Here is a 10826-nt window from a genome sequence, read left to right as displayed (position 1 = left end):
TCTCCACAGGCCCAGCTCAGGCCGTTCTCCAGCGAGAACTCCGGGACAGCCTTGGAATGATGAACCCTGCGGATTCCCGGAAGTCCTTGCTCTACTTTTGCTTGTCAGGAGATGGATAAAAGTGGGAAAGCTGTTCAGGGGGCCAGTCTCCTGGCTTCTTGCTTCTGACCTCCTTCATTATACCATGCTCAATTAGGGCAGGCAGCGCCACCCGGGATGTGACTTGGCATGAAGTTGACATAATGGCCAGAGTCCCCAGTCGGACATATCTTTACATCTTATTTTCTATCTTGGCTTGGCAGAAATTCATTAGCAACTGGAAGAGTTTCTATAAAAGTGTCCACATTTTCATTAACCTTCAGGTTAACCTTGTGGAATTCAGTCACAAGTTTTTGCCAGGGAGATGTAATAAAATGTACTTATTTGATCCCATAACAGTAGCAATAAAAAAAAAAAAAAGGCAAGACAAATACATTTGGGGAAAGGAATAATACTCTAGAGTACTTTGTCTACATTTTGTCCTTTTAACCTCATGATGACAAAATATGAATTTTCTTTTCTTCTCTGTATTGAAGACCAAATGCAGTCACTGAGGAATATATTCCAAATCAATATGGGACCAAGGAGAATACATGCATCTGATCTTGGGGTGACAGGTTCAGAAAGAGCTGATAAACAGTGATAGGGTGTTTCAGGTTGGCCTCGCACCCACAAGTCTGAGCTGCCTTCTTGAAGTCTGTGGTGTTCTCCTTAAAGACTCAGTGCTGGGAAACTCTTAGGTTCCTGTTGTCATGCAATTTGAGGTTTATGAGAAGTGTTGGAGTCTCCTTTTCCCAGCATTGACATGCAAATGATTCATCAAAACTCAGGAGGCTCTTTGCTTTCAGTACTAGGGAATTACTGACAACTCCACATGTCCCAAATCCTGAAACATTCAAAACTTGCTCTTCCACTTCCGTTGAAATGACATTTCTTATTTTTGTAGGTCTTGGGTTTTTTTGGAGCTTGAAGAGAAAAGTTTGGGACCACGTGTCTATAAAAATTAAAGAACGTATATGTTGAAATGCTTGATGTCATGAAAATTGATGCATGTAATGTTGATTAGTAAAGTCACTTTTATAACTTTGTATCCAATTACAACACAAAATTTAGGAACTATCCTAAAAAGAGGAAGAAAAACATTAAAATCGCTTCTAACTCCACCACCAGCGTTTACCACCATTTTCATAATTTTGGTCACGAGGCTCAGACTCTGCCTGGCAAAAAGTAGAAATGCAGAGAGTATCAGTTCATTGACTTTGCCCTGCTGTGGGTCAGTCTTAACTTTCGTTTCTTTTGTCTTTCTATTTGTTAGTACCTTGGGTTTCTGTCACTGTGTCCCAGCAAGTAGGGTGTGAGGTGATCAGTTCTGTTTTTTCCCTCCAAAGTACAGGGCTTGTCCTCTTCTGTTTGTTCCCATAGTACAAGTGCTACTGGCTCACTCTTTTTACTATCCTTTGTGAATATGAATTTTGTAATTTTTTTTTCTCCGACAGTGCTGAAGAAGAAAGGTGTTATTTTGGACTCAGACCAATAGAAGAATGAGGCGTGATTCTGAAGGAATATAAATGCTGACTCTAATAGTCAAAGCCTAATGCTTGCAAAATGCAGAAAAGAACTTCTAGCAATCTTTCTAGCATTACAAAGCATCACTGACACAGTGAACCTTGATCCTAGGGTCCTGTTTATTTATTTATTTATTTATTTATTCCTTTTTTTTTTATTGTAAACAAATGGGATACATGTTGTTTCTCTGTCTGTACATGGCGTAAAGGTATACCATTTGTGTAATCATAAATTTACATAGGGTAATGTTGTTTGATTCATTCTGCCATTTTTTTCCCTTCCCCCCCTCCCCTCCCACCCCTCCCCTCCATCTATACAGTCCTTCCTTCCTCCATTCCTGCCCCCCTCCCTAAACCCAACTCTAACCCCAACACTAACCCTTCCCACCCCCCCATTATGTGTCATCATCCACTTATTAGTGATATCATTCTTCCTTTGGTTTTTTGAGATTGGCTTATCTCACTTAGCATGATATTCTCCAGTTTCGTCCATTTGCCTGCAAATGCCATAATTTTATCATTCTTTATGGCTGAGTAATATTCCATTGTATATATATACCACATTTTCTTTATCCATTCATCAATTGAAGGACGTCTAGGTTGGTTCCACAATCTGGCTATTGTGAACTGAGCAGCTATGAACATTGATGTGGCTGTATCTCTGTAATATGCTGATTTTAAGTCCTTTGGGTATAGGCCAAGGAGTGGGATAGCTGGGTCAAATGGTGGTTCCATTCCAAGTTTTCTAAGGAGTCTCCACACTGCTTTCCAGAGTGGCTGCACTAATTTGCAGCCCCACCAGCAATGTAAGAGTGTACCTTTTTCCCCACATCCACGCCAACACCTGTTGTTGCTTGTATTCTTGATAATCGCCATTCTAATTGGGGTGAGATGGAATCTTAGGGTGGTTTTGATTTGCATTTCTCTTATTACTAGAGATGTTGAACATTTTTCCATATGTTTGTTGATTGCTTGTATATCTTCTTCTGTGAAGTGTCTATTCATTTCTTTAGCCCATTTGTCAATTGGATTATTTACATTCTTGGTGTAGAGTTTTTTGAGTTCTTTATAGATTCTGGAGATTAGTGCTCTATCTGAAGTATGATTGGCAAAGATTTTCTCCCACTCTGTGGGCTCTTTCTTCGCATTGCTGATAGTTTCCTTTGCTGAGAGAAAGCTTTTTAGTTTGAATCTATCCCAGTTATTAATTCTTGCTTTTATTTCTTGTGCTATGGGAGTCCTGTTGAGGAAGTCTGGTCCTAAGCCGACATGTTGAAGCTCTGGACCTACTTTTTCTTCTATAAGATGCAAGGTCTCTGGTCTGATTCCGAGATCCTTAATCCATTTTGAGTTTAGTTTTGTGCATGGTGAGAGATATGGGTTTAGTTTCATTCTGTTGCATATGGATTTCCAATTCTCCCAGCACCCTTTGTTGAAGAGGCTATCTTTTCTCCATTGCATATTTTTGGCCCCTTTGTCTAGTATGAGAAAATTGTATTTATTTGGGTTTGTGTCTGTGTCCTCTATTCTGTATCATTGATCCACCTTTCTATTTTGGTACCAATCCATGTGCTGCTGAGAAGAAAGTGTATTCGCTCTTGGTTGGATGGTATATTCTATAAATGTCTGTTAGGTCCTGTTTATTTAAACAGAGAACAGTCATCATTTAAACAGATAAAGGTGAGAGTCTGCATGCACTTTACCAACCTAGGGTACAACCCTGGGCCCACCCATCCAAGACTGCTTAACTCTAAAGATTCCTGTTTGTTTTACATGGTTCCCTTTTTATGTGGATTTTTATCTGGGTAAAAATTAAACAGGATTATGTTCAGGGAACACTATTGCATTTGAAGGGAGCTCATTTAATGAGAAGGGACAAAGAGGACTTCATGGTTTAACAGTGAAAAAAAGTATGAGAAGGCAGAGATCTACTCTGGTTTGAGAGGCCTTTTATCCCTGATCCCAGAGAGACCCCTTCTTTGACAGAATTAAGTACTCATCTTGAAACAGACACACACACCCGCCATTTAGACAATCCCTGATTGGCAGCAAGACATGATTTCCAGAAACCTGGAGAAAATTCTAGTTACCCCTTGGAGTGTGCTGTGGAGATTACCCAGATTTCTTTTATGCACATTTACATTTTATTCCGTAATTTCACTTTTACTCAAGCACTTAAACAATCCTCTGTGCAACTCTCTAGTCAGTTCCTTTAGCAAGTTTCCATTTTCCATCCCTGTCTTCCTCAAAGCTAGATACTGTTACTTAGCAACAGGAATAGGATGCCTTGAGTCACACTGTGGGCCACAGGGGACATTCCCAGGGCGAGACTTTGGGTGTTTGGGACTAAGAAAGCTTCGGTTGAGGAAGTCTGATTCTAAGCTGACATGTTGAAGATTTGGACCTACTCTGGTCTTATTCCGAGGTTCTTAATCCATTTTGAGTTGAGTTTTGTGCACAGTGAGAGATAGAGGTTTAGTTTCATTCTGTTGCATGTGGTTTTCCAATTTTCCCAGCACCATTTGTTGAAGAGGCTATCTTTTCTCCATTGCATATTTTTGGCACCTTTGTCTAGTATGAGAAATTTGTATTTATTTGGGTTTGTGTCTGTGTCCTCTATTCTGTACCATTGATCTACCTGTCTATTTTGGTACCAATACCATGCTGTTTTTGTTACTATTGCTTTGTAGTATAGTTCAAGTTTTAGTATTGCGATACCCCCTCCTTCATTTTTCCTGCGAAGGATTGCTTTAGCTATTCTGGGTTTCTTATTTTTCCAGATGAATTTCATGATTGCTTGCTCTATTTCTGTAAGGTACATCATTGGGATTTTAATTGGAATTGCATTGAATCTGTATAGCACTTCTGGTAGTATGGCCATTTTGACAATATTAATTCTGCCTATCCAAGAACATGGAAGATCTTTCCATCTTCTAAGGTTTTCTTTAATTTCTTTCGTTAGTGTTCTGTAGTTCTCATTGTAGAGGTGTTTCACCTCTTTTGTTAGATTGATTCCTGAGTATTTTATTTTTTTGAAGCTATTGTGAATGGGGTAGTTTTTCCTAATTTCTCTTTCCAAAGATTCATCACTTATGTATAAAAAGACTCTCATAGCATAAGAAATAAAAGCAAGAATCAATAACTGGGATAAATTCAAACTAAAAAACTTTCTCTCAGCAAAGGAAACTATCAGCAATGTGAAGAAAGAGCCTACAGAGTGGGAGAAAATTTTTGCCAATCATACTTCAGATAGAGCACTAATCTCCAGAATTTATAAAGAATTCAAAAAACTCTACACCAAGAATACAAATAACCCAATCAACAAATGAACTAAGGAAATGAATAGACACTTCACAGAAGAAGATCACCAAGCAATCAGCAGACATATGAAAGAGTGTTCAACATCTCTAGTAATAAGAGAAATGCAAATCAAAACCACCCTAAGATTCCATCTCACCCCAATTAGAATGGCGATTATCAAGAATACAAGCAACAATAGGTGTTGGTGAGGATGTGGGGAAAAAGGTACACTCGTACATTGCTGGTGGGGCTGCAAATTAGTGCAGCCACTCTGGAAAGCAGTGTGGAGACTCCTTAGAAAACTTGGAATGGAACCACCATTTGACCCAGCTATCCTGTTCCTTGGCCTATACCCAAAGGACTTAAAATCAGCATATTACAGAGATACAGCCACATCAATGTTCATAGCTGCTCAATTCACAACAGCCAGATTGTGGAACCAACCTAGATGTCCTTCAATTGATGAATGGATAAAGAAACTGTGATATATATATACAATGGAATATTATTCAGCCATAAAGAATGATAAAACTATGGCATTTGCAGGCAAATGGATGAAATTGGAGAATATCATGCTAAGTGAGATAAGCCAATCTCAAAAATCCAAAGGACGAATGATCTCCCTGATCAGTGGATGACACACAGTGGGGGGTGGGAAGGAGGTAAGAATGGAGGAAAGAGGAACTGTGTAGAGGGAAAAGAGGAGTGGGAGGGGTGGGGGGGAAGGAAAAAATAACGGAATGAATTAAACACTATTATCCTATGCAAAAGTATGACTACACAAATGGTATGCCTTTACTTCATGTACAAATAGAGAAACAGTATGTATCCCATTTGTGTACAATAAAAATAAATTAAAGAAAAAAAAAAAAAAGAAAGCTTCGATCTGTCACATCTCAGTAGCCAATTCCAAGCTCACGTTAGGTCCTCATGGCAAAGCAGAGTGCATGCTTGGTAAATTTCCCTTCAATTAGATTAATTAGCTAGCCAACACAGAAACCTGATTTTAAAGCAAGTCCTCCCGTTTAGTGTTTAAAACAGGAAGGTTGATGGCTACTTCTCCATCTGCCTTACTTCTTTGTCTATTTCTTTTTTTTTTTTTTTTTTTTTTTTTGCGGTGCTGGGGATTGAACCCAGGGCCTTGTGCTTACAAGGCAAGCACTCTACCAAATGAGTTATCTCCCCAGCCCTGTCTATTTCTTAACCAGTGTGTTTTGGGCTCCTAAAGACCCAAAACATGCTTATTAAAAACATTTGTCAACTTGAGGAAGCCCACAGGAGAAACAGCATTCATAGTTTCTCTACCTAAGGACCATAGTTTGGTATATTTCCTTCTCTTCATTTTGTTGTTATTTTAGAATAAATTTTTTTTTAAAAAGTAGTATATTTTTTTCATTTTTTTTAAACTAGCTGATTGCCACAAAAAAATTGAAAAATCTAGAAATGCAAATAAAACTCACTTAAGAATGCAAATAAAACTCACTTTAAAATATACCCTGTAATCTGATTCCTATATTTTCTATGAACATTTTTATTGTTTTTAAATCATTGATGTCTTATTGTACACATAACCTTGGCTTGATCTTCTTCCACCTCAGTTTTTAAATTTTTGTCAGATTTCAGTCATACCTATAGAGTCAAATTGTTTGGAAAGACCCACTGTCTGCCTCACCGGCCTCCTTTTCCTCTGCACAGAAGCGATTCCTCAGCTCTACTGCTGCCCTTAACACTGGGCGGCGTCTTGAAGTTGGTGAGCTGAGGACTGTACCAAGAGAGCTTTTAAGAGTTGACATTCTTGGCTCCGATGTTCACTGAAGCATTAGTTTTATTCAAAACTTAGACACAAAACCATAAACTAAGTAGATAAATAAAGCATGGTTTCCTCATGTTAGAGGCTTAAATTAGGGTCTGGGGCTGTGGCTCAGGACAGAGCCCTGGCCTGTCAAGCACAAGGCCTTGGCTTTCAACCCAGCACTGCAAAAGAGAAAAAGGGTTTTATTACGCAGTTCTAAATATTAGTTTGAGAAAATTTTTCAAACAATCCAGAAAATATAAAATCATTTTGCTTTAAGAAGTACAGAGTGGGGGGCTTGCCTAGGACGGGTGGGGTCTGGGTTCGATTCTTAGCACCACATAAAAATAAGCATGAAAAAATAAAGGCATGCTGTCCATCTACAACCACAATTTTTTTTTTTTTTAAATGTGGAGTAGGTTAGAGCATCTGATGAGAGATGGCAGAGGAAATATAAGTATTTATTTTTTTTCTCACTTCTGAAGTCACCTCAAAATGAGAATAAGCAGGCACATGATGAAAAGGCATAAACCCTTCAGGTCAAAGACTTGGGGAGAAGAGTTAATGAAAAGCACATTTGCAAAGGTGAAAAGCAATTTAGTGGTCTTAAATTCAAAAAGCTAAATTTAAGTTAGCCCAGGGGAAACCAAAATAGCCTGATACTCTACTGCTTGTTTATGGGCTGAATTGATACCTCCCCAAATTCCTGTGTTGAAGTCCTAACCCCTGAACCTCAGAATGTGTCTGTTTTGGGAGATAGGGTCTTCAAAGAGGTGATTAAGTTGAAATGAGGTGGTATAGTGGGCCCCGATCCAGTAGGACTGGGGTCCTATTTAAACTTATCCTGTTCATCTTATTCATATGTTTATCTCAATGTTCCTATTGTTTTTAAGTAATTGAGGAGAGGAGAGGAGATTAGGACACAGAGAGGCACAGAGAGGATGAAGTGGGACACAGGGACAAGATGGTATCTACTAGCCCAGAAGAGAGGCCTCAGAAGAAGCCAACTGTACTGACCTCGTGATCTTGGAAATCCAGTCTTATAAGAATTATAAGAAAACAAACTGCTGTTTTAGCCACACAGTCTGCGGCATTTTGGTATGGCAGCCCTAGAAAGCTAATGCATTGCCAGTCCCTTGGAAGAAATTGATAGAAATAGATAACTTTGGGGTGAAGGAAGAGTGCAAGAGCAGAGGATTGCTTAAAAGGCCACACGAGAAGCAGCTGAAGTGTTCATATCTTGTCCTTGAAGTTACGCTTCCCACTCTGGAAAGTGATGGGGGTTTATTTGAAGAAAGGATAAAACAGGGGGCTGGGGTTGTGGCGCAGTGGGAGAGTGCTTGTCTCTCATGTGTTAGGAACTGGGTTCGGTCCTCAGCACCACATAAAAATAAATAAAATAAAGGTATTGTGTCCATCTCCAACTAAAACAAAATTAAAAAAAAAAAAAAAGAAAGAAAAGATAAAGCAGAGAGGATGTCTAAAAGAGTAGTGGTAGAAGATAACATGAGATGGAGGGATCAGTAAAACTTCCATTCCAAAGCGTGGCCCCCAGCCTTCTTTCCAGGTTACTAAAGCGCGGACTTCAGATTAGTGACATGGTCAAAGAGAGATTGCAAGCGTCTTCTCTAGGGAGTTTGGGTGGCCTAAGACATCAGGCTTCCTCCATGAAGCAGCCTAGTGAGGCCACACTACGGTGAAGCCCACCTTCACAAACACTCCACTGCCACCCTTGTGCTGGGGACTTCCAGTTGTCCTGTCAATGCCTCATTCTATAACATGAGCAGGTGCCATAGGCTGCGGCATCGTGTCCGTCCTGCGGGAGGAGAATCCATCCCTGCTGTGCGGACTTGGAGCCAAGCTTGTTTGGGTATCTGGTAAACTTAGATGTGCAGGGAAGCTTCAGAAAAGAAGCCCTAAGGACCAGTGCGTGCTCCTTCCCTGCCTCTTAGGGACACAGGCTTGAGCTGATGTGCAACGAACAGTAGGCTGGACCCTCTCCTGAAGGCGATGCAGGGACCCCCTAATCCATCCATGAGGATGCGGACCTAGAGCAAAACACAAGCCTGGCGATTTTAAGATACTGCAAGTTCCAGTTTGTTCGTGACTGCAATGTGACATGGATAAGGAAGATAATTGAGGTCCCTAAGCATCTGAGGAGACTCTCTGGGATGAAAATGAGATAGCCAAACAAGCAGAAAAAAATCTGGGAAAAGTGGTACAAGAAGAAAACTTTAAAAATGTAAGTAATTCTAAGTAATAGAGGACTTAGTCAGGCGTGCTCTTTGAAGAACCAGAAGAATGTTGTGTAGAAAAGCACCCCTTGCCTCACTTGGCTTCCATTAACATCCACATCTGTGACAAGGGCCTTAGCTACGTTGCTCCATACGTAGGTTGTAGTGTGTATGAGATCCATTCCTGTATCTATATTTAGAGATACATACACATCACCCAATCGTTTGCATACTAAAGTGCATGTGCATTTTAGGTAGTTAAGAAATAGGGTTACAAAGCATTTTAGTAGACTACTCGGGGCCCCAGCACCTAGTTCTAGAAGGCCACACTGGCTAAGAGGATCCTGCAGATGGGACACCCCACCTCTTCCTAGTGCTATCAGTGGCTTAGGGCAGCACGCATGTCCTAAAACAGGGACATCACCAGGAAGAGTATGAGAGCCACCAGTTAGACTTCACATACATTTCCATTTTCTTGTGGAATGGAAATTTGTGAACCTTCATAATAAATTTATGTATATAAAGATTCAGTTATCACTGTTGTTTTGTTCTTGGACTCTACTTACCAATATTTATAGGTAGGATACATTTTTTTTTCCCATAACCATCTGGCATTCACTTTATTTTAATTAATTTTTTATTTGTTCTAATTTGTTGCACATGACAGTAGAATGCATTTATATAATTTGATAGCTCATACATAAATGGAGTATCATCTTTCATTTTTCTGATTCTACATATTGCAGGATCACATCGGTCATGCAGTCATACATGTACATGAGGAAATAATGTGTTTCACTCTACTATCATTCCTACCCCCAAACCCCTTCCCCTCCCTTCACTCCCCTCTACCTAACATAAAGTAACCCTATTCTTCCCCACCACCACCCCAGCTTATGGTGAATTAACATACACATATCAGAGAAAACATTTGGCCTTTATTTTTGGGGGATTGGCCTTGTTCGCTTAGCATGATATTCTCCAATTCTATCCATTTACCAGCAAATGTCATCATTTCATTCTTCTTTAAATTTGAGTAGTATTCCATTGCATACACACACACACACACACACACACACACACACACACTACATTTTCTTTATCCATTCATCTGTTGAAGGGCACCTAGGTTGGTTCCATTGTTTAGCTATTGTGAACTGAGCTGCTATAAACATTGATGTGACTGTGGCACTGTAGTGCACTGATTTTAAGTCCTTTGGGTATAAACTGAGGAGTGAGATAACTGGGTCAAATGATAGTTCCATTCTAAGTGTTCTGAGGAACTTCCATACTGCTTTCCATAATGGTTGCACCATTTTGCATTCCTACCAGCAATTTATGAGTGTACCTTTTCCTGCACATCCTTGCTAACATTTGTTGTTGCTTGTATTCTTGATTATTGCCATTCTGATTGGAATGAGATAAAATCTTAGAGTAGTTTTGACTTGCATTTCTCTAATTGCTAGAGATGTTGAACATTTTTTTATATATTTGTTGATCAATTGTATATCTTATTCTGTGAAGTGTCTGTTCAGTTTCTTAGCCCATTTATTGATTGGGTTATTTGTTTTCTTGGTGTTAAGTTTTTTAAGTTTTTTATATATCCTAGAGATTAATGCTTTATCTGAGGTGCATGTGGTAAAGTTTTTCTCCCAATCTGTAGGCTTTCTCTTCACATTATTGATTTTTTTTTTTTTTTTTTTTTTTTTTTTTTTTGTCAAGAAGAAACTTTTTAGTTTGAGCCCATCCCATTTATTGGTTCTTGATTTAACTTCTTGCACTCTTGGGGTCTTTTTAAGGAAGTCAGATCCTAGGTCGACATGGTAAAGATTTGGGCCTACTTTTTCTTCTACTAGACAAAGGGTCTCTGGTCTGGTGCCTAAGTCTTTGATCCAC

Source organism: Sciurus carolinensis, chromosome 10 (genome assembly GCF_902686445.1).
Source record: "Sciurus carolinensis chromosome 10, mSciCar1.2, whole genome shotgun sequence".
Classification (NCBI taxonomy): Eukaryota; Metazoa; Chordata; class Mammalia; order Rodentia; family Sciuridae; genus Sciurus; species Sciurus carolinensis.
This window is presented reverse-complemented; position numbering follows the sequence as displayed.